This window comes from Phascolarctos cinereus, unplaced genomic scaffold (genome assembly GCF_003287225.1).
Source record: "Phascolarctos cinereus isolate Bilbo 61053 unplaced genomic scaffold, phaCin_HiC Scaffold_5;HRSCAF=322, whole genome shotgun sequence".
In the NCBI taxonomy this organism is placed as follows: Eukaryota; Metazoa; Chordata; class Mammalia; order Diprotodontia; family Phascolarctidae; genus Phascolarctos; species Phascolarctos cinereus.
In genome coordinates this window covers 247820344-247845817 of record NW_027555958.1, presented here as the reverse complement: position 1 = coordinate 247845817, position 25474 = coordinate 247820344, and the positions used below count along the sequence as shown (strand labels likewise).

At 41.0% G+C, this 25474-nt stretch overlaps 1 long non-coding RNA gene across 1 annotated transcript; it reads left to right on the top strand.

The window, feature by feature from the left end:
* Positions 1-16228: 16228 nt before the first annotated feature.
* On the top strand, positions 16229-23900 carry LOC144457623 (uncharacterized). Its single transcript, XR_013487085.1, has 2 exons — positions 16229-18306; positions 21214-23900. It is a non-coding gene; the product is annotated as an uncharacterized LOC144457623 (long non-coding RNA).
* Positions 23901-25474: the final 1574 nt, after the last annotated feature.

Below are 25474 nucleotides of genomic sequence, written 5' to 3'. Positions count from 1 at the left end.
TCTCAATTCACAGAACAAAACAAGCATTTCCCATAACCCAGCACAATAAGAAAAATGATTGCCCACGAAATTACAAATACACCATATACAACTTGCTATTCCCTCCAAATATACAGCAAAGTTATCATGTAAATTTCTTTTTTTTTCTTTTTTTCTTTCCTCCCCCCCCACCTCCTGCCCTAGAGATGGCTACCATTAGACAGAAATAGATATATACACACATATGTATGTACATAAAATTATTCGATACAGCTATGTATCAGTTCTTTCTCTGGATGCAGATAGCATTTTTCTTCATATGTCCTTTATTTTTAATTTGTGTATTTATAATAGTCAGAATGACTTAGTTGCTGAGTCTTTTTAAAAATGATATTGCTGTTACTCCACACACTGTTCTTCTGGTTCTGCTCACTTCACTCTTTGTCATTTCATGCAAGTCATTCTAAGATTATTGAGCTCATCATTTCATATAGCACGGTAGTATTCTATCCCAACCACACACCACAACTTGTTCAGCCATTTCTCAGTTGATGGGGATCCTGGCAGTTTCCAGTCCTTTGCTACCACAGAAAGAGCTGCTAAAAATATCCCATTCACATTCAAAGTTATAATTACTATTTGTGAAAGATCAGGGCCATAATGGAAAAGGAGCAATTCTATCATAACTTCATTTTTTACTTGGCTGCCCTCCTTTGAACTTCTCAGTGGTGGCCCTGATCTATGTACCTTCTCCTCTACCCTTTCTAGCTTTCTTTTGTATGTTGTCTTCCCCCATTAAAGTGTAAGTTCCTCAAGGGCAGGGACTGTATTTCTTCTTTGTATTTGTATCCCCTGCCCTTAGCTGAGTGGCAGGCACCTAGAAGTCACAATGAATGTTTATTGACTGATAGGCTGACTAATGGGTCAATCTTTTGCTGGATTGGGTTAATCAATTTGCTCCTCAGGGTTGGCTCCTCACCTCACTCAGCTATTGCTGCTACCAGCTCTGGTGGTCTCAGCTGCAGAATTTGGTTACTAAGGGGACCTCTGATGACTCTTCCGACCTTTTAAAGCTCATAAAGTTATATAATCTAATCAAGTCTCTTTCTTGATACTCATTCACCTAAGAACAGGAAAGAATGCACACTTTGTGCTCACAGATGCCTGATGGCAACCAGGTAGGGAGATAAGGCAGCCAGTGCCCTTCCTACTCAGTAGCTCATAACAGTCTTCCTCACTTGAAAGCTGCCTTGGAAAAAAGTGAGATAATTGGCCACTTGAACCTTTCTGTATGAACCCTCAGTTCTGGTTTCTTTGCCAATTAGAAGATCCTTCAGAACGAGAGTAATATTCCCTTGGTCACTTGTGGTCTTCCAGAAGTAGGCTCACCAAACCTCTGCATAGAGGATTGGAATCTGTTAGGGAATATTGTGCATGCCTAGTATAACCTATTAGGAAGGGCAAATCTGAACATGCTTGAAGTTCTGGGCCTTCTTTGGCCAGTCTCCCCCATTGCAGTTCAATAAGGAAACTGAAGCTCAAAGAGATGATATCAAGGAGACAGCTAGCTGGTGTAGTGTATAGAGAATAGGAGTTGGAGGAAGGAAGACCTGAGTTTGAATATCAATTCAGTTACCAGTTGTGTAACTAAGCCTTAGTTGACTCATCATAAAATGGGGATAATACTAGCACCTACTTTATGGAGTTATTTGGAGAATCAAGTAAGATAAAATGTAAAGTGCTTTATAAACCTTAAAATGCCATTTAAATGCAAGATTGTTATTATTATTATAATTATCAATTGCTACCCAGGGTTAATGAGGAAGTAGAGCTGTTGCAGTTTGGGAACCCCAAAATGCAAGGATATAGGGGGTCTGCCTCAAAAGAATTCGACCATTCAAGTGTACTAGTCAAAGTAGCAAGTTTATTGTGATGCCAATAGAAGCGTATGAGATTCTAAATGAATCTGTGCCATTTAATGGGTGTAAGATAGGTACTTTTACAGAGAAAAAGGGAAAAAAGATCAATGAAAAGATCTTGGTGGGATTAAGGAGTGGCAAGTAGCCTGGGGTGGGCCAGGTGCAGACAATGAAAGGAGTTAAGTGGTCTGGGCCATAATGAAAGGACAGTTAAAAGGATTGTTGAGCCTATAGGTAGACTGGGATGGGCCTTGAGAAATGGCCAGTGATCTGAGTTGCTGAAATGTGTGGGAAAGTTCAGGGGCCAGGGGTTTTTTCCTTTTAGAGGTTCAAGTCCCACTGTCCCATCATTCCCCCCCCCTCAAACAAATGGGGCCCAAAATCTTTTAGGGTAAAGGGTGAAGGTTTTGGCTTCTGAAACTGCTTCCTGCTGGCCAGGGTCATAGAGATATCCCTGCCTTTCTGGGTCCCATTCAAGGAGTCAGATTTCTGAACCTGGCTGATGCCAGGTACAATGGGCTAGAGACCTTGGACTCAGTCGGAGGTTGGTATATGGCCTGAGCAGTCATCTGGAAGTTGATGGCTAGGAACCTGTAGGAGACAAATCTGGAAAGGAAATTAAACAAACAAGGACCAAACAGGCTAAAAAGAAATATGATCAAGAGGGGAATAAGTATAGGGGCTAGTAGAGAAAGGAGCCAGGATTTCCATGAAGAAGATGATTTGGGGGCACTGAGGTTATTATGGATTTCTTGCATGCAGCTGCGTCTCATTGCCCCCTCAGAGCCAGAAGACTGAGGGGACACATGCAGAATTAAGCGGTACAAGATCATAAGACAAAGGAATGGGAAAAGCATTTATTAAGTGCTTATTATGTTCTAGGTACTATGTTGAGCCCTGAGGATACACATACAAAAAAGAAAAAAAAAAGAAACAGTACCTGCCCTCAAGGAACTTACATTCTTATATTATTCTTATTCTTATAGAGAACACATACAATAGCCAAAGAAGGGTGAAGTCGCAGGAAGGCGAATGGAGTCATAGAGAAATTGAATGATAGCTCTTTCCAGTAGTATTGATTTGATTACTGTTCCTAGAGCAAGAGATCAAAAGTGGGGATGAAATGCATGCCTAGAAGTTGTCCTAATTGGGTGTCCGATATAGGGAGCTCTTGTCAAAAAGCTCAACCCCAGAGCAGAAGCTGCCAGTCTGGCTTGGAGGTTGTAACAGCAAGAATAGAGTGGTGAGCTGAGGGGCATCAGAGACCATCCAGTTGCAAAGGTTATGAATTGTCTTAGACACTGATGGGCCGTGCAACTAGACAATTCTCTTCGCCTCTCTCAGGCCCAGTTTCCTTATCTATAAAATGAGGATAATAATAGCATCTGCCTCATAGGGTTGTTGTGAGGATCCAATGGGATAATGAGGAGAACTTCAAGAAGACACATCGGACTGCCTGGTAAGTGAGCCAAATGGGACTTCAAAAGAGTCAGCCATGCCTGGCTATCGTGTAGCATCTCCTGAGAGGCTACTGTACCGCCAGTACCTTGCAGGGTACTGGACTTTCTCTCCAGGCCTCAGTTCTTCAAATGTAGAAAGGGGGCATTGTACTAGGTAACCTTTAAAGTTCTTTCCTGCTCTAAATATGTGATCCTTTTACCTTCTCCTTTCTCCAGCATCCAGGGGTCACAGGCTACAGTTACTGAGCATGCAAGAAAGACGGGGGAGCCAGCAACCGGGGCTGATTGGCAAAGATGGCCACTTGCATGACAAAGTTCTGTCTGATGTACCTGCATCCTAGAATCACAGGTCCTGGGCTGCAAGAGGGGGAGCTGATAACTATTAGTGAGAGGATTCCATCTTTCTGTCCCCTGGAGACTTTGACTGTAGGGAGAGGGAAGTGACACTGTAAAGTTAAGCCATTAACTGGCTGGCTGTATATGAACTGGAAGAGGAGGTGGCTACTTCTTTACCTAAGTAGTGAGCTGGCAATATGGGGAAAATCAATATGGTGTTTTATTTTCTATTTCTTGCATTATTTCAATTATGGCAGCTAGGTGGCACAGTGGGTAGAGCATGAGGGCAAAGGGGATAGAGCAGGGGTGGGGAACTTGTGGCTTCAAGGCCACATGTGGACTTCTAGGTCCTTTGGTGCAGCTTTTTGACTGAGTCTAAGTTTTACAGAACAAATCCTCTCATCAAGGGGATTTGTTCTGTGAAGTTTGGATTCAATCAAAAGGCCACATGTGGCCTTGAGGCTGCAGGTTGCCCACCCTTGGATAGAGCATGGGCCTGGAGTCAGGAAGAGCTGAGTTCAAATCTAGCCTCAGACACTTACTAGCTATGTGAACCTGGGCAAGTCACTTAACCCTCTTTGCCCCAGTTTCCTCATCTGTAAAATGAGCTGGATAAGGAAATGGCAAACTACTCCAGTCTCTTTGCCAACAAAACCCCATATGGGGTCACAAAGAGTCAGACATGACTGAACAACAAAAAACCCTCAACTATAATATGAATGTGTTTTCACTTTGTGTCAGGCGAAACTGGAATGGAGATAGGAATCTTAATGGCAAATGAGATGAGCTATTTTTGGAGATTTTCCCAGATAAGGTATGAAGTAAGGTTGTGACAGAGTTGAGAAATATCATATGTGCATGATTTTGCATTTTTAAAACTCTAGACAAAGCTGAGAGAGACCTCGGCCAAGTTAGGGGACAGACGTTTCTGTATCATTTTAGGGGGAAGCTTCCTGTATTTGACAGCATCAGCTAATCCCTCTTTATATATGAGGACTAGGCTACCATCTAAGTGGGGTACTCTCTAGCCTACCTAACTTTATACATGGGATATTAAAAACCTTTTTGGTGTTTGGAGTTTGGATGGTAATCAAAGGAGCCTTCTTGGGAAGAGAAGAAATCCATAATAAGTTTTCATACTTAGAAACAATTGGTTTGGTTGGTTTTATTCTGAGTTTCATACTGCTCTCCAGTCTAACTGAAAGGTCTCCTTCAGGGAAGGAAGGGGGAGAAAAATTTAAAACTCAAAAGCTTATGGAAGTGATTGTTGACAAATCAAAATAAATTAATAAAAAAAAAGCTAAGGATGCCAAAAAAAAAAGTCCCCTTCCATCTAGGCCTGACTCAACTACCAGAAAGCCCACTGTGACAATGCAAATGTGACTTTCCATGCAATTAAATGATTCCAATCAACAAAAAGATTTTTAAGTGCAGAGAATCCTGCTAAAATGCTTGGGAAGATGCAAATTTTAGACAAAGATGGTTCTTGCCCCCATGAAACTTATAGTTGTGTGTGTGTGTGTGTGTGTGTGTGTGTGTGTGTGAATAATATCTAGAGACAACTATAAAGCACAATGTTAAAGGATAGTAACACTAGAAAGATATAAAAGAATGTTATGTGATGGGACCGCAGGTAGAGGGATGGGAACTAAGGAAGGGGGGGGAATCTGAGTTGGGCTTTAAGAGATGAGTAACAATTGCCCAGGGGAAGTGAGGGAGGGAGAACATTCCAGGCATAGTGAGCAGACTGAGCAAAAAGCTACAGAAGCATGACCGCATGAAAAGAGGACAAAAAATAGCTCAGTTTATGAGGAGCTCAGAGTACTTTGAAAGCAGGCTTATAAACAGCAAAAACAGTTTTGTTCTAGTGTGCCTGTGTCTTGGGGGTGCCGGGTGTGGCAGTTCATGTCTTCTGTGGGTACCACTATCCCCAAACCATACAATGGTTCCCTTCCTATTGTCCCAATGTACTACAGTCTCCTCCTCCCTTAGTCCCCTCCCCTATTTAATTTGTCCCAAGCAGTATCAGCTAATTATGGTTTTATCTGAAAGAGTATTCAGATAGGTGAGAGTTAATTATAATCATATGTGTCAAACCCACCACAATACACTCTGTCCAGCTTTATACCAAGACTTCTCCCATCCCCCTTTTCATCTTTTGTATTGGGAACAGTTAATTAAAATAATGCTAGCATTCTGGGAAAGGATATATTAATCAAAGTCCCTGTGATTCTAGTCACCATCCCTGTGACTTCCCAGAACAAAACACTCCTGATCTCTGCTTGTCTATAAGATCCTCGAACTGTCTTATATGTATTGTCTTCTAGTAGAAGAGTATAAGCTGCTTGAGTTCCCCTATATCTATTGTCTTCCCTTTAGCTCTTTAAGTTCATGGACTGTCTTGCTTTTTGTATGTAATGTGACCCCAAAAGGGCCATTCCTTGGAGTATGTACCATTCTAGTCCACCATGTGGAAACTTTAGAGGAACCTACTTTGGCCCTTGCATGACTGAAGGGCTCCCCAGTTGGCTGCTGATCCAGAAAAGCTGACCATTCAGGGGTTTGTAAGGGGAATTGGGGAAGAGTTGTGTTTAGAAGTAGCAAATTACGGAGTTTGTGGGCAATAAGAACTCAATGAAGAGTTTTAAGCAGCTGAATGACATGGCCCAATATATAAAGTAGAATGCTATATGTGAATACACAGTAGGAAGAAGCAGTGGTTATTATTCTCTTAAATATTCTCAGAATAAATAAATAAACTGAGAAACTATATAGGAAACCTGAGAAGCTTCTGGGCTCTTGTTCTGAAAGAAAGGGAGATCTTCACCCAAGGAACCCCTTAATTAACTGCCTTTGCATTATTGGTGGTAGAGTGTTGTGCTCACAAGGGTAGACCAAGGGTGTGGAGTGCATGGTCCAAGGGGAGTACAGTTTACACATCTAAGAGGACCCTTCTAATGATTGATAGGGTTAAAGAGAAGGAATCCAGGATTGCTCAATGCTGGTGAATCTTGTTTCTAGTTTGAATGAGGTTCGTAAAGGGGTTGCCTCACTCCCTGCAGACTAGTGGGGGTGGTAAAACTCCTAATCCCAACTTTCAGGTTAGAGTAGGCTTTCTAGGCAACATCAGGATTGGTGGAATCTCCTTGTCTTAAAAAAGGTCTTCAGACCAGTGGATTGGCAGCTCCAGTAATCAGGTAAAGTGCATATATAGTAATGATTGTGATTGTGAGGATGAAGTGTGTGATGGGATGTGATGAGGAAAGACCTGGGCCCAGAGAGGCCCTTCCTTGTCTTACTGCTTTCCTTGAACTCTGAAATTGAGGGTTATAATGTAGCAAATACACTCTATATCACTCTCCCAGAGCTAGGCGGGCTACACATATCCCTAAAGGTTCTAGGGGAATTTTTTTGGTTTTTTCCTTGTTCTAATGCTATCAGTGTGAGCCCCAATAAAGTTAGCTGTTAGTGACTAGCACCCCAGTTCCATTTAACCAATTTACCTCAGTTAGCTTTTAGAAAAGCATATTTAGTTTGAAGCTATAGCAATAAAAAAAGTACAAACACCCCCCCCCCAACATCTTGGAGTACATTCTCCACTACACTGCCATGGTGTCTGGACAGAGCAGACTCACTCTCAGTGCAGTTTCTACATAAAATTAGCCCTACCGAGTTTATGTTCTAGCATGACTGCTGGATTAGTCCTTTCTCATGAGAGGAAATTATTATTTTCATCTTATATTAATAACCAATTGTTAAATTAGGATTAAGGTTTTCCCTATGTCCTTATTCAGAAACCAGCTCCCGTGAGTTATTCAGCCAGTCTCTGAAGGATATTGGGATATTGCAGATAGATGAGATGAGATTGCCCAAATCCTCTGGGTAACATGCTTCTCAATCTTGGATGGGACTCCACCCAACTAGAAGACCTTACAAACAGAATCCAGCCTAGGTGAGTTCTCACCCTTAGGAAATAAGCCCCTGTCATTGGAACCTTCCAATAGAATTTAGGGTAACCCAGTTTACAAAGGGGAAAATCAAGCAGGGTTGTCTGGGTAGAGTAGGATTCTTTTGTCCAGGTTGCTGGAGAAGGCTGAGTCTCAGCACCAGGTCACATTCTCAGCGGAAGGAGCTGAAGGTGGTTTGCCCACCTCTTCATTAATATGTCCATCCCCTCATTGATGTTAACCAACCAGAGTTGATTCCCACCCTCAAGGACACCCACTTTCCAAAGGCTTTTAAACATTCAATGTTCTGAGCAGAGGGGTTCTTTGATTAAGAGAGAAACCACTGATCTTAATTTATTGATTATTTGCTAGCCATAATTAATAAATTTATTATTAATTACCCAGAAACTATGTCTTTTGGAATTTTCATTTATCTCACTTGGTAGGCTACTTCTTGGCTTGGCCCCAAAGGTCACTCCTAAAGTGAGCAATCCTTGTTTCTCACAGCATTGAGGCTGAGGTGACCATAAACCCTGTGTGCTGAGACACTCCCAGACTCCCAGACAACAGAATTCACAGAGCTTCATTCTCCTGACCTTTCTAAACTCACAATATTGTAGTTCCCAATCTCTTCATTTAAAACAGAAGCAAAGGACTGAATCCTATTTACATGGCCACTTGTCAGTCCAAGTGGGAAAGTCTAAGGTGCTTACAGCATTATCTCTCAGTTGGACACTGTCATTAAAGGAGTCAAACCAAACCAAGAGAAAGCAGTTTAGCCAAGTAAGAAAATGCCTAAGGCTCTGGTCACTAGTCTGTTTCGAATGCCTCACAGCCATTCAAAGAGCCTCTTATTCACTCAGCATGTGGTTAGTTAACTGGAATTAGGTACAGAATATCTACAATGAGTGGTGCAGTGGATAGAATGCTGGGCCTGGAGTCAGGAAGACTCATCTTCATGAGTTCAAATGTGGCTTCAGACACTTACTAACTGTGTCACTAGGCAAGTCACTTGCTTAAGCTTCAGTTTCCTCATCTATAAAATGAACTAGAGAAGGAAGTGATTCTAGTATCTTTGCCAAGAAAACCCTGAGAGGGGGTCATGGAGAGTAAGACACAACTGAAAAGTGACTGCTTCATTGTCTCTGTCAAGCACTTCCCTAACATATCATGACTTTTCCTAGCCATCAGAAGTATTTTTGTACATGTGCCATACCTGCATTCCATAAAGAAAAGGTAGGAGAATGAGTATATCCAGCACTGAAAAAGGTGGTACCCAGATGTTCTGCAATTCGATGAACATTTATGGAGTGTCTATAATATGTCCAACTCATTGCCATACACTGCAAAGGAATAAAAGAGAAGGATAAGATGCCATCCAAGCCTTTGAAGAGTTCACAGTCTATTTGGGGAAAGGAGGTTCCCATACATGAAACAATTAGAAGTTGATAGAAGCCAGTATATGAACAGGTGCTTAATTGTATTGGGCGGGAGAAAGGAGAACCTAATATGAGGCAAAGGAGTCAGAGAATGCTTCAGGGACTTGGGACATGAGTCTGAATTTCGTGACTCTGAGCCTCTATGTTCCTAATTCTCTAAAGGCATTTAGGGTTGTAGGGCACTAACATTATTTTCTTTGTAAAGCTTCACGTAACTTCTGGTTGTAGTCTTCTGCAAGTCTCAGGTGCTTGTTGCTTCCAAAAAGAAGCCATAATGGGAGGGGTAAATTTTCTGAGGCATTTTACTCTTGGCTTCCTTGGTCTTCAAGACTTCTTAAGTCTCACCTTCTATAGCAGACCTTTCTGCCTCTACCCTAGTGCCTTTGCCCAGACTTCCTTCCATTGTTTACACTGTATACATGTGAGACACAGTTGTTTATAAGTTGTCTCCTCCCATTAGACTGTGAACTCCTTGAAGGTCAGGGACTGGGCTTTTACCTTTCTATGTAGACACAGTAAGCACTTCAAAATGCTTGTTAATTGACTGAGGTAAGAGTGGGAAGTTTTGAGATCTAGTTGTCTGCTTTACCAAAAACAAATCAACCAGAACAAAAAAACCTGCCTAGAGAGGGCAGTGGACAAGACACAAGGGGCCATCCCTAAGGCAGGAACAAACCCATGTCTAACTCTTGAGAATGACAGTTGAATCCAGCTTTTAAGACTTCCAGCGACCAGCCTGCAGACATCTGGCAACTGGCCAGAAAGCCAATGCTACATATTTCCACCTCTTTTTGTGACTGAGCACAAGCATGCTTGGTGAAAACAGCCTGAGGAGGTCAGTCTCTCACCTCTTCCTATAAATAGTATCATGAACCTTGACACAGAAGCAGGTGGGGAAATTGAGAAGGCAGATCTTAACCAAATGGGTATAGCCACTGGGGAACTGAGATGTCAAGATGCCACTGTATGGTATATTATTGATTGCATAGTATTTCTTTTTTAGAAAATTGTTTTAATTTAAAAATTTTTTTTGTTGCACAAATGTCTGGTTACATTTATTATTTTTTTAATTTTGAGTTCCAAATTCCCTCTCTCCCTCACCCATTGAGAAGGCATTGTTTGGTATTTCTGATGCTATACTCATTAAAAAAAATTATTTAGTAAAATGTAAAACTCTAATCTGAGTATGAATGAATACATTTTTCAGGATATAAAAAGCTGGGGAGGAGATAGAGTTTCAAGCAAATGGGCTATAGAAGTTCAGGAGTCCCCTTAATAGACCCATTTTGATAAAATTATGAATTATTGTTGAGAATCTTCATCTTCTAGGTAGAACCCTAGTTGGAAGCACTGGGAGCTGAGGGATCCAGGTGACTCCTGTCAGCACATGTGTAAGAGATCCTGAAAGTGGACTCAGAGCTAGGAGCAGTTAATTATGATCTGAGCATGTGCAAAGGGAGAAGATGGGCAAGAACTGGGATAGTGCAAGCCCTTCCATTTGTGGTGTAGATATTATACTTTGAAGAGTGTGGGGCAGCCATGAGTCCTTAGGAGGCTTGTGAAATACTAGTTTCCCCTCCCAATGTGTGTGCGTGTGTGTGCTCGCGTGCATGTGTATGTGTGTGTGTGTGTGTGTGTGTGTGTGTGTGCAGACATGTGCACTGCCTACCCTTTTACATAATCTTGCTGTTATGCATCCAGTAACCAGAGTAAAGCAGTTTCCCTCTCCACCCCCTTTCCACTCATTAGACCTTTGCTTCACTTTCTTGTGTAACTGTAGGGCATTGATCTGTACTAATGAGGAGAGATCCTGTGCCAATGGGCTTTGGGCCTCAGATTACATTCCAAATCATGAAAAATCTGGGACTCTACTGTAAGTAATAAGGAAGAGTGAGGATTTAAGTTGGAGAAATAGTTATTACTCCTTTGAAGTAAAGTTTGTTTCATTTATCATATTTACATCCCTTGTACAATGTGCCTGGCACTTGAATAAATGATTGTTGAACATTTGAAGCTAGATGAGGAAATAGGTTTTGAGAGATTCAGTGACTTGGCCTAATAGGGTCCCAGGATCATAGGTCAAGGGCTAAAAGGGATCTTAGAGATTATTTGATTTAATCTCTTAATTATAAAGATGAAGGAGCTAAGGTCCAGAGAGGCTTAGTGATTTGACTGAAATCACATAGCTGTAATAGACTTTTAGTTCAGTACTCTTTCCACTATAAAATGTTGCCTCTAAAAATATGTGACAGAATTATTAAGCATTGGAACCAAGAATTCAAACTTAGGTCATCTGACTTCAGGTCCAACAGTTTTTCCATGATATCAGATAGAGAGGTGGGGGCTAGAAGGACATTAAGGAGAGAAGGGTCTTGTATAGAAAGTACTGAGGAAGAAGGAAATGGTTATATGGTCATTGGAACTGGACAAGATAGAAGGTCAAGTGCTGGTGGTGAAAGTGGAGGTATTCCCTTAGGAAGCAAGCCACTTTCATTGCAGAATCTCCATGTTCCTCTAATTCTGCTTCTTTTTACCACAATGTCCCAGAAAAAGAAGTTGCCACTTTTTTAATTAAAAGAAAAAAAAATAGATGCTAGCAGTGGGCTAGGGAAGGTTGAACATCTGGACCCAAAATATTGAAGTCTTTTCAATATCCCAGGTGATATCTGAGAGGTTTAACAAGGGGGTAGACTCCCTAAATGTCACCTGTTAGAAATGTGACTGGCACATAGAAAGGGCCAGTATTCCAGAGGGTGAAAGAACTTTGTGAAGTGACAATGTAATGTGGAGGTGTGGCCAAGTGTATGAAACAAAACTAGGTCTGACAGGGCAGAGGAAGACAGCTTTTGAAGCTATAAGGAATATATTTGGCAGCCTCATTTAAGTTCAGGATAGAGCCTGAAAATGTAATGCAAAGCACCTGACTACATGTTTTCTTTTTAAATTCACATTTAATAATGACTTTTAAATGAATGCTTAATTAAAAGTGGTTCACTGATGTGAGTGTTAATAGTTGTTATACCTGTACTGTCCCTGTTAGAGACAATTATTTTGGGGCATTTGAAAAAATAATCATGATGTCAATATGTTTTGAAAAAGAATTTGAGTAATGGAAATGTCACTACCACCGAATTGAATTAATCAACCTGGATTAAAAAAAAAATAGAGAAGGCTGTAAAAAAAGAGTCAGCCAAGTTACTAAAAGGGTCTGACACTTCTTTCCCTCTGCCATTCCTTCCCTCTCCCCAGCCCAGAAGAGTCTCTGCCTTACATAAAAGAATGTGCTCTTTGATAGAGATTGTGTGGGAGGTGGGGTGTGAGCTGAGCCTTCAAGGAAGTAAGGTGTTCCAAGGGGCAGAGGTGAGCAGGGAGAGCACTGATTAATGCAAGAGCTCAGGGAAGCCCTTCACTCATAGTCTTCCAACTGTCCAGGTGGCCATGTCCTTGGCCCAGTATTGGCCATGTGTAGGGTAGGAGTTGAGCTGGATAAGGATCACCCCCTAGTGGTCACACACACACAAAAATAAGCCAGTCAGGCTGATTTAGTCTTCATGTAACTGTAACTGTAGTTTTAAACTGAATTTTGCCTTTTTTTTTTTACTTTCACGTTTGTTTTTTTTTTTTTTTTTTGGTGTCCCCAGTGCTTGGCACAGTGCCTAGCACATAGCAGATGTTTAATAAATGTGTATTGACTGACTGACCACAATGAGGAAGAAAATTCCTAACAGTTAGAGATAGCCAAAAGTAGAATCTCTTCCCTTAGGAGGCAGTGGATTCTTCCTCCCTGGAGGTCTTCAAGCAAAGGCTAAATGACAAGGGATCAGACCCATGAGTGGCCCCTGCAGTTCCAGCCTGGGTGATATAGGAAGACCTAGTCTAAAAACTAACCAAAAAAAAAAATTTCAGCACCTATTATGTGTCAGGCACTTTGATTTTTAGGTTCTAGGAATACAAAGACAAAACCAAAACCACCCCTGCCCTCAAGGAGCTTACAGTCTAGAGCAGGAAAACAAATGTATACACATAAGTAAAATAAAAATTTATACAAAGTAAAAATGAGAGTAACTGTCAGAAGAGGAAGGCACTAGCAACTGATGATCAGAGATCAGGAAAAGCCTCATGGAGGGAGCAGGGCTTGGACCAAACTTTGAAAGAAGATAAGGATTCTAAGAGACAGAGGTGAAGAGGGAAGAGCATTCCAAGGATGGGCGTACTTGCAAAGGCTCAGAGATGGAGAATGGGAAGTTGTTTGAGAGTAACAAAAGGAAAGCCTGGCTTGACCGGGGGTGTCCCTGATGGGGAATAATGGTTAATCAGGTAGGCTGGAGCCAGATTGTAAAGAGCTTCAAATGCCAAAGCTTGCATGGAAGACCAGGCTTTAGCACTAGACTAAATGTCAAAAAGACTAGGATCTAAGACACCAGGCCTGACACAGAACTGATTCCACATTCCATATGTGGAACATCCTCTGGGCCTGTCCTCTCTTCTAATATATCGGGATGTAACAACTGAACTGGTGCCTTGTGTGAGCTCAGTGCAGTCCCTAGGGATCCAGACCTTCAATCTGAACTACCTGAAACCCCACCCCTTAGCTCCTTAGTATTTTGAAAAGGAACATCATATCAAAGCCACCCGCTATCTTCATTAAGACCCTGGAAAGAAGAGGCCCCAGCCAATGAATACCTCTGGCTATCAAATTTGTAGCTCCTACTCCCTAATTCCAATGGTCCTCACTTTTCCTGGGAAAAAAACTCCTTTTCATTTGCTTCATCCCCATGCCACTCTCCAGTCCTTTCCCTCCTCTGCCCTCCCTTTCTATTATGCCTTCAGGAAACCCTGTTCAATCATTAATAAACTTCGCTTCATCTCTTCTCACAATCTTTCCATCTTTTTGTGCTCAGAGAAAAGTGGCTTCCTTTGGAAGATAATTGCCACCTCCTCAGCACGCACAGGTGGTTGCTCCTTCTCTCATGCCCTAGAGCACACTTGAGCCAGGAGGAGGAACTGCATACTTCTTTTTTTTTTTTAGTCAGGCACTGGGGGGTTAAGTGACTTGCCCAGAGTCACACAGCTAGTGAGTATTATGTGTCTGAGGTTGGATTTGAACTCAGGTCCTCCTGACTCCAGGGCTGGTGCTCTATATACTGTGCCACCTAGCTGCCCTGGAACTGCATACTTCTTGCTCTCCACAGTCGCTTCCAGACACATTGCCTACAAACACTCAGTTCTGCTCCACCTTCAGCTTGACTTTACCATCTTCTCAAGCTACTGTACCATATCACTCCTCCCTTTTACTGCCAATTTGCTAGAAATAATCACTTCTTATTACCCACTCTCTTTTTTCTTCCTTCCAAGTTACTGCACTCTTTCACCTGTTTGACCACTTCTTAGTCTCTTTTGCTAGGCTAGTATATATTTCCTGCCCTCCACCCTCACCCCCTTAGGAATTTACCAGGGCTCTGTAGTGAACAGATTTCTCTTCCCTCCCCTCCCCTCCCTGCCTCTCCCTCTACTTCTCTCCTCTCATCAAATTGCATGGGAAAGGTAATTCAGATGACTACCAAATCTAGATATGCTGTCCTAATAACTCTTTTCAAGTCCAGTCACATGTCATCACCTGCTTGCTGGATATCTTCTCTTGCATGCCTGGTAGGCATCTGAAACTTAACATGCCAAAACCAGAACTCATCTCCAGTGTAGTGTAGAGCAGTGGATAAGAATGGATTCAGGAAGGCCTGGGGTCAAATACCACCACAAACACTTATTATCTGTGCCACCTGGACAAATCACTTAGCCTCTCTCTGCCCCAATTTCCTGACTGTAAATGAATGGGTTAGACTCAGTGGCCTCAAAGGTCCCTTCTAAGATTCTATATTCTAGACCTACCTTTCCTTCAAACTTCCACTGAAATCCTTACCATCATTCCAGTCACCCAGGTTGGAGTCCTTCTAAACCCTTCCCTCTCCCTCACTCTCCGTATCCAATCAGTTGTCAGGTTTTATTAACACTCCTTGCATCCTTTCCCTATGCACACAACTACCTTTCTAACTCAGGTATTAACACCTATTGCTTGGACTACAGTCACCACCTCTTACTTAGTCTCACTGCTTCTAGTATCTTCCTTCTCCAATCTATCCTCCTGCCAAAATAATCTGCCTAAGGCTCAGTTCTGACCATGTTACTTGCCTTCTCAAAAACCTCTGGTGGTTACCCATTCCCTAGAAGTTAAAATAGAAATTCCTTAGTGTGGCCTCTCATGTCCTCCACAATCTGATGGCTATCTACGTTTCCAGGTTTATTTAGTACTACTTTCCTTCAAAGTCTATATTCTAGAGTTACTTCCCTGAATGTGGTCCCTTCTGCTGCCTCTATGCACAAACCATTTCCCTTGCCAGAAATGCCCTTCTACTTCACCTTGACCCAGAGGTGCATTGGAACCAGCTCTAACTGGCTAGGGAGTTATTGTTAAATTTTCAATTTGAGCCCTTTACACCTTGGAAATCAGCAAACACTATGAATCAGGGTATGGTAGGTGTCATATAAATGCTTGTTCCCCTTGGCCACCCCTTAGGGAAAAAATGGGGATATGTTAGTGAGTTAAATCTCCTTCCCTGCATCCTATAAGTAACTAGTGAAAGGCAAACTCTGAATTTGCTTCTCTACTTCTTATAACTCTGTCCCTTGCTGCTCCTTGGATTCTACTTTTTCTTGGCCCTTAATCTGTTATTTTTGTTGTTGGCATTTATTTTTCAAATCAGGACCCACCCTGGATCCAGCACGACCTGTAGGATGGTAGATGGTGGAGACATCTACTGGTGAAAGGGCAGGGAGCCATAATAATACATCTTATGGGCTCTCTTGTGAGATTAGTAGTGGTACTCTAATGCTCCAATATATCTGTGATTTCATTAATGATTCCCTTTGACATTGGAGATGGAAATCTACCCCATCTGCTCATTCTATTCAGCTTCCATGAATTTAGTGCAGTGGTTCACCCAATGTCCTGGAGATCTTCTTTACAACCAGGATTGCTTGTACTGATTTCTACACCATACTGAAACAGATATGGAAATGCTTGGCAGCCTCTAAGGGTAATTTTACTAAGACAATGAGACAAATAAAAGAATGTTGCAGAAGTATAGAAAAATTTCATGTAATACAGATGGAGATAAGCACTAGCTAGCTAATTAACTAGCTAATTTTGTGCCCAATGCAAGAATATAAAACTGTCACTCCCATAGCCTTTTAGTGTATTAAGCTTGGGATAGTAGATTCATATTTTACATATTATTCTTAGCATTTTGGTTTTTCAGTAGAGAGAACCACAATTCTCCTCTCATTTGCCTCACCCTTCTTATAGCTCTGATGGATTTAAAGTAACTAGCACGTTTGCTGAGGAGAGATTTCTAAATAGGTCTGAGTGCTAAACAGAGCTAATCAAACTTTAACCAAAGACAGAGCTAAGCTGGAATGTCTTCTAGGTCTGGAAAGAGACTGTTTTGCCCATAACCTACTTCCTGCTCTTGTCTGTGGTTATAGGAACTCAGATGTCAATTTCTTTTGGTCCCAAGCCAAAATTTGGTTCTGCTGATTCTACCCTTTATAATAATCTGCTCACCCTGAAGGTGCATGTTAGACAATTGCCAGATTTCCTTTGCTTGATTCTGAAATGGAGTGGCCCCTTTACTTCCAAGGTTCCCACCATTTCTACTTCAGCAATGATTTCCTACTTGTTGGTTAGAATCAGGTCCAGAATATTAGTTTTCCTCATTGCTTCTTTCACCTTTTGAAAGAGGAAGGCAAGCCATGAACTTATTCCCTGTTCTATTTTGGAGGAAAGGAGGGAGAGGGAGAGAGAAACAGAGAGAGAGAGCCAGACACAAAGACAGAGAGAAGATAGACAAGACAGCCAGAGACAGAGAGATAGAGAACTTCAACGGATATCTAGATTTTGAAGTCCCCCATCATTTCATGATGCAGTCATCATGCCTCCATGCCATTCTCATTTTTCAAACTCATCAATATCGCCTCAGTTCTGCCTTCACTAATTTTCATCGGCATATTCTCTGGCCTGCTCCAATCAATCAACAAGCATTTATTAGGAGCTTACTATGTGCCAGGCGCTTGGCATACAAAAAAGGGGCAAAACCTCCCAGTCACTGCCCTCAAGGAGTTTACAAATTGGAGGAGACAACATATAAATAAATAGTTACACATTTGATGAATATACAGTAGAAGGAGAGAAAGAGAAAAATCTTATATAGAAAGGCTCAAGTAGCTGGAGAGGATGGACATGAGTCATAAATGAAGCCAGGAATATCAACGAGCAAGGGTGCAGAGTGAGAGCATGCCAGGTGTAGAGGAGAGATAGTGAAAAAGCACCAAGGTGGGAGATGGGGGATTGTCTATGAATACAGTGAGTAGGCTTGCATCATCAGAGGGTAAGGAGGGGAGTAAAGGGAAAGAAGTCTGGAAAGGTAGGTAGAGGCCAGGTTGTGAAGAGCCTTAAATGCCAAACAGAGGATTTAACATTTGATCCCTGAGGTAATAAGGGACCGCTGGAGTTTACTTGGGGGGGGAGAGGAGTTGGTGACATAGTCAGACCTATGCTTTAGGGAAATCACTTTGGCAGATATGTTGAGGATAGATTGTAGTAGGGAAAGACTTAAGGCAGGGAGATCAATTAAGGCAGGTAGGCCATAATAGTTCAGGTGAAAGTGTAACTGGATGAACAGAGAGAAGAGGATATATGGGAGAGAAGTTGTGATGGTAGAAACCACAAGATTTGGCAACTGACTAGATATGTGGGGTAAGCATGTGATTGCAAACCTGGGGAGATTAAGAGAGTACTTCTCTCCTTTGGTGCCTGGATTTTTTTTTTCCACATGAGTATATTATCTTACTATACAACGCTACTCCAAATCCCAGACTTGAATACCATCTTCTTTGCAAGCCGCTAGCTTCCCAAATCCATTTTTCTTTTCTGCATCCCATTGGACAGCAGTAATGAAAACGCCACTTATGCTCTTAGGACCTAAAGTTTCTCACCTGAGTTTTCATTCTTTTTAGGATTTTACTCTGGATTCCTTCCAGCAGTGTCATTGATGCCCACATGAAATACAAGGAGTGGCAGTGGCCGTCTGGTTTGAGAGTCTTGGGAGGTTCCCTGTGACATCTTGGATACATATCTGGGTAACAGAGAAAATGTCTCTCCTGTTGTTATCAGGTAAACAAAGAGCTGCCTCCCCAGTTCTTAGCCATCCCCTTTTCTTCCTGTGACCTTTACTTGATGATCACTAATATAACACACCTCTGACTCCAGATCTTCATTCCTTGGAGAAGCAGCAGCTGCTTTCTCTGTGCCCTCCCACTACTCAGAGGATTCAGCTCTCCCCTCTTTGGGAAGGGCCTCATGTCCATTGTTTGTCTACCGTGTTTCAGTGTTCGTCTTGCTTCTCTCCTCTGCATCATGTTCTTCTATCTTCCAACCTCTAGAAGCATGTCAATATCCCCCTCTCCCACCATTCTTCCTCTCCTTTGTTTTGAGAATGAAGCCCTTCTTCCATTTTTTAAAAAAAGAACCTTTTATTTTATAAGGGAAAACATTCTTCAAACACCTTTACTTCCACTTCTAGAAGGGAAGCCATGCTGCACCATGACCATAAGTCACAGTCACTTGGCTATTGCAGAAAGACAAACATAGCAAGCTTTATGCAGGTCACCAATTTTTCTACCCCCTTCTACATATTTTGCATATTTTCCTCCAAAACAGGCAATTTGGCATATTGTGTAGATGATAGCATAACCCAAATGCTAAAAACAAAAAGCAAAACCAGCTCAGCATATGATCGGTCTTAAATCTTTACTGGTAACATACCTGTGAATAAATACTGACCAAACTGGTCAAGAATTATTAGCAACTTTATCCCTGACTAATTTCTTTTCATTTTGCTTGTTCTGTTTGAATCATATTGTCATAGTCATAGTCAGTATTGACTAGCATTTATCACCTGTGTGTCAGATATTGTGCTAAGCACCGAGGATACAGAGAAAGGCAAATGCCGTCTCTGCCCTCAAGGAGCTCACAGTCTAATGAGGGAGACAGCATGCAAACAACTCTGTACAAAGAAGATATACAGAGGATTAATAGGAGATAATCTCAGAGGAAAGGCACTAAAATTAGGGAAGATGGGGAAAGGCTTCTTGTAGAAGGTAGGACTTTCAACAAAGCTTGAAGGAAGCCAGGGGAACTGGGAGGCAGAAATGAGAAGGTAGAATGTTTCAGGCTTGGGAGATAGTCAATAGAAATGCAAAGAGGCGAGAGATAGAGAGTGTTTTGTTTGAGGAACAGCAAGGAAGCCAATGACATTGAATTGTAGAGTACTTGGCTCTCTGGTCATCTGAGGCAGTGTGATGCAGGGAAAAGAGGGCTTGATTTGGAGTCAGACGTCTTAGGTTTATACCCTGGCTCTGCCTTATATTTCCTATATGACCTTGGGCAAATCACTTAACTTCTCTGTGTCTTAATTCCTTATTTTTAAAATGAAGGGGGGTCAGACTGGCATAAAAGGTCACTTCCAGTTCTAAACTCTGATCCTAAAATTTTAATTTATTGCCTTTACTTCCTCACTTCCTGGTTACCTTTCAGCTCCTTGCAATATATATGGCTTCCTACTCTACCATTTGACCAAAACTACTCTCTCTCTCTTTCTCTCTCTCTCTCTCTCATCTATTGATGAGTAAAATCTAACAGTCTTTTTTTCAGTCCTTGTCTTTCTTGACTTGCTACAGTTTTTGACATTGTTTGTCAGCCCCACATCCTATATACTTTTTCCTCCTTAGGTTTTCATGACATTTCTCTTTCTTAGATTTCCTCCTACCTCACTGATCACTTTTTCACAGTCTCTTTGGCTAAATTATCATCCATTTTCTGGTCTCTATGTGTGTGGGTGCCCCTGCTCTGTCCTGGGTCCTCCTTCTTCTCATGTACACTTGATCTTATCAACTCCCATGTGTTCAATGATCACCTCTAAAAAGGTGACTCTATACAGCCAGCTCTTATGTTTTGCTCATCACCTAACATAGGGCCTTATAGAGAAATACTTTATGGATTTGAACACTTGCACAATTTACTTCACAGTGATTTTTTTTTAGTAAATCAGTCTGTTTAAACTTTAAAACACTAGAAACATTAGCTATTATTATTGCTCACACAGTTTTTTTTCCAAAAAGGTATTTAATGTTGGTAGCCTCATGACATTGGCACAGTGACCCAGTCATGACCTGTCCATTAATTTGTGGTAAGATTTGGAAGGTTGCTTTATCTTCCAATCCCAATTATGTACCCCAACTCTCAGAGCTGTGCCCAGAGCAATTCTTTCTCTCATATCTGCTTTCAAAGATATAAATGTAATCTATGAACCTTTAGTTAGTGAACAGGTGAGTCTGTGACCTTGGGAAACATTAAGAAGCAACACTGTTGAAAGAGTAATGTGTTGCATAAACTATTGTTTCACTGATTGAAGTAATTCTGTATAAGATTAATGTGTTGACAAGGAGTTGAGCCAAATAATTAATTAGGTGTGGGCTAGATTATTCTGAAAATGTTGTAACACTGCCCTCTTGGATCACTCTCTTGTTCTATCCCTAGGGGCAGGCAGCAAGCAATTAACTCCTTTACATCTTTTCCAGTCTTGTGTAAGTTCCTCTCCTATTCACCTTGAGTACTGTGTCATTTGTATCACTCTGCGTGACTAAACCTGTAAGCTATGTTCTTCAGAATCTAGTTTGGAAAATATTTCCAAACAACTTTTCAACAGTTACATAAAGTTATAGTTTTCCACCTGCAGTCTTACACCCCCACCCCACCCCCAACCAGTTCCATTGTGGACACTTGGCCTTGAAAGAATCTACTTTTTATTCTCTCCAGTTCTTGGCTAAATTTTAAACTAAATGAATAAAGAATCCCAATAGTCCTACAAATCTGGTGTATCACTTGAGATGTAAATGTTTAAATGATGTGTATCTGGAGAACCCAAACTGGAGGTCTGTAAGGAGGCCCTTTGTTCAAATCCTATGAATTTAATTTAAATCAAATCAATAAATATTTATTTTTAACTTTATTTTATTTCAGTTCAAAATTCTCTGCCTCCTCCACCCATTGAGAAGGCAAGAAAAACAAAGCCCATCACAAATATGTAAAGTCATGTAAAACAAATTCCTGCCTTACCCATGTTCAAAAAAAAGACGAAGAAAGAAAAGAAAGAGATAAAAAGAAAGAAAGAAAGAAAGGAAGGAAGGAAGAAAGGAAGAAAGGAAAAAAGAAAGAAAGGAAAAGAAAGCATGCTTTAATTTGCATTGAGTCTCTCACTTCTCTACCTGGAGGCAGATAACATGTTTCATCATGAGTTCTTTGGAATTGTAGTTGGTCATTGTGTTGATTAGAGTTCCTAATCTTTCAGAGTTGATTGTCCTTATGACATTGTTGATATTGTATAAGTTGTTCTCCTGGTTCTGCTCACTTCATTTTGTATCAGTTCATATATATCTTCCAAGGTTTCTCTGAAACCATCCCTTTCATCATTTCTTACAGCACAATAGTACTCCATCACATTCTTATACCATGACTTGTTCAGCCATTTCCCAGCTGATGACACCTCCTCATTTTCCAATTCTTTGCTACCGTAAAAAGAGTTGCCCTAAATATTTTTGTACATATGGGCCATTTGCCTATTTCTTTGATTGCTTTGAGTCAATACACTTTTATTAAACATTTAGTATGTACAAGGAGGGTTCTGTGCTAGGTTTGAGGATCACAGACAAAAATGAATGATAGCTCTTGCTTTCAAAGAACTTATATCCCACTGTGGGATATATGTAAAAATATAAGTAAGGTAATGTGAGGGAGAAAAGAGAATTAACAATTGAGAGGACCAGGAAAGGTTCCCTTCTTTGTGACAGATACAAAGCTCTGTCTTCTGGACATCTTTTCGTGATTTGACAAATTCTTTAAAACAAATTTCCAGTTCTAAATCTATGTTTCAATTCAATTTAACAAGCATTTATTACGCACTGACTTTGCTAAGCTTTGTGCTAGGTGCTAGGGATAGGAAAACAAAAATTGACACGGTCCCTATCCTCATGTGTTCCTATGATAGGAAGCATGAGTCTGATTTGTGGCCTCAGATGTAAACTTTTGCTCTGAAACCTGTAAACAGTACATTTTTAAGCCCTGAAAATATACTTTAAGATGATGAACCAGGTCATGTTTAAGTGTTAGCATTTATCTACTTCCCTTTTTTTTCTTCTAAGTTTACCATTTTAATCAATTTTACATATTGAACTTCTATATACAAATCTGTTATGAATTGTAAAGGTAACATTTTAATAGTAAACGGTACTAGCAACCTCACACACAAACACAGTTTTCAAGGAATTGACTGGGAATAAAGTCTCACAAAGTTAGCTGGTTCGTGTTAGCAAGACCAGGTTAAAAACTAAATAAAACATAATGGAGCTTCACCTAAGCTAAGGTGAAGCACCAGCCACAACAAAGGAATTCTCCATGGGTAGGTTTTGGGCAAGCTGCTCCAGGTAAAGAGCAATGGGGAGTTTGGGGGTGGAGGCTGATGGGGAGGGTAGAACTTCTAGGTCAACAGAGCAAGAGAAAAACATAACTCTGAGGCTTCAGCAAAGTCTATTCAGGATGGTCTAGAGGCCAGAGGGAGGAATGACCTGTCCTCAACCCATGCTTCTCAGATGGAGTCGACAAAGAGGAAAAAGAAAATGATTAAATACTCTCTAAAATGTTCCAGTTAGAAAAGGTTATTGATGTTTAGTTTGGAAAAAAAACCAATAAAAACATTGTTTACTGTGAAAAAAAAATAAACTGTTCCAGCCAAGCCAATCTGTGACTATCCTGAAGTTATCATAGGATAAGATTTTCGTGTGCTGGATCTGAATATTTCAGTATGATCTCATTCATGTGGGTACTGCCTCCAGCAAGGGTTGTAACCCATTCATCCATACTTCATCATTCTGTGTGATTCTTCTTGTTTATATCCTCCTGTAATTTCTTAATAGAAAGGTTCATCCAATGTATCAGGGCTTTCCTACTGTTATTATATGAATACCAATGCGACATACGCATTTTTTATCTGTTGTTTCTTCACCCACCTCAACTTACCCCCAGAGAGTCAGGGATGACAAAAACTTAGTTCACATAAGTAGAACAGTGTTTATGAAGGCACAATCCAACATCAAATTTAGTGCCTTGGGTGGGGACTTAAGTTGCCGGACACATGAAAGGCACTACAGATAGATTTAAAATATGGAAATATCTGCAAGGAAGCTTAGTGTTCATTTCTGGGATCAGATTAGCTCTAGGTTATCCCTGATCTTAAGGATATCCCTATGGCCTGGAGAATCTGCTACCAACTTCACTCCCTACCAAACTACCCCCAACTGATTCAATATAGAAATGGCCTTCCTCTTAGAGTTTGGCCAGAACTGGACATTAGAGGAAGTTAGATGGCATATTGGATAGAGAACTGGACCTGGAGTCATGAAGACGAGTTCAAATCCATCCTCAGATACTGAATGGATTTGTGACTCTGGGCAAATCACTTAACTGTTTTCTGTCTCAGTTTCCTCATCTGTAAAGTGGGGATTATAATAGTACCTTCTTGTCTGGGTTGCTGTGAAGGATAAAATGAGATATAATTTGTAAGACATATTGCAAACCTTTAAAAGCCTATGTAAATGCTATTATTGTTATTTAGCTATTTTTATAAAATAAACATCCACTTCCCCAAACCTCAACCAGCATTTCATTTTTTACCTCTGTAAAGCACCAGCAAGTCAGAAGCAGGTTTGAACTTCAGCTCAGTTTCGCTTTTTTTTTTTTTACTACATATTCAACTTGGGGAAAGTGACTTAATTTTTCTGACCTCCAATTTTCTTGTTGTAAAAATGTTTGGGCTGGCCTAGATGATATTTCAATTCTAAATCCTTTGCTCACATAAAAAATATCTAACATGTATTATTATGTACCTTCGTTATCTGGTATATGCCTTTCCCCTTACTGTGCTGAAAGTTCCATGGGGGCAAGGATGATAGCTTTGCTACTGCTGCCTCATTGCTGCTGGCTTATATTCCTGAAGCCCAGGAACTCCTTGTGCTTTCCTGCAATGCCTCTGATGTATCCTTGGGGTTCCATGGTTCCGTGAAGGGGGCTCAAAGATATTCTTTAAGGGAATTTCCCCTTCAGGAAATCAGGGGCAAGGCCACACGTGTAGTTCTTTGCTCTAGGTATTGGTTTGTCTCTGTGTGTATGTCTGTCTCTCTCATTATTCTGTTTCTCATCATTCCGCCTCTGTTTCTCATTCTCTGTGTTTCTCTTCCTTTCTCTTTATCTCTTTTCTCTGTCTGCCTCTGACTCATCTTTTCTCCCTTTTAAAAGTCAATTCAGACCATAACTTTAGATTTTAAAACACATATCTTTTACTTTCAGTAAACTCCTTTTGAATGAGAATGGGCCTCAGTACTAGATAGACCAGAACTGGTAGAATACCTTCTCCTGCCTGTGTGATTCTGGGCAAGTCATTTAACCTCTCAGTACTCTAGGCAACTAAGAGAAGTTGCCAACTTCTTCCTCTGGGAGTGATTTCCTATAACATTGACTTTCACAGGTCCAGTGACCAAATTCTACTTAGTCTAAAAGCCCAGTGATTCTTTGGGGCTATGCTGATCACGGAAAGCAAGATCAGGGAACCTGGATGAGAATGGAGGCTATGTCTGATGATTGACAATTTTGAAGGAAATAATTCATACCCCCTAGATCGGAGTCCGAATCTGGAGGGATCAGGTGGGTATAGAGGTTGGATGGGGTGCATGCCACCAGGCATGTACAATTTGCAATGAACTCATGTAAGTGAAGTAAGGAGTGTCACCTGGTGGCTTGCACAGATACAGCACTTCAACACCTAAAGAGGAGCATGTCTCTGGAAATGTGGTCCATGGGAGTCATAGGGGGCAGATGTTTCATATATTGATGTCTGCTTTTTCTTAAGAGTGGTCAGTTTCCCTCCTTCCCCTTTCACATTGACCCTTCATTTCTAATCTCTCCACACCTCTTTTTGCTCCTTCTTTTCCATTTCCCCCTCCTCATCGTTATTACTTTTTCCTGTGCCTCAATGTCTTGTTCCTCTTTATCATCTTCTTCCTCCTCTCTATCACTCTTTGCTTTTCCACCTGTTCTTTGCCCTACTTTCCCATTTATTACCCATTTTCTCTCCCCCGTTCTCTGCATTTCATTGTCTTACTACTCTTATGATCTTTCTATTTTGCTGCTTCTGTAAAATACCTTTCACTTAGTACCCTTGTCATCTTCCCTC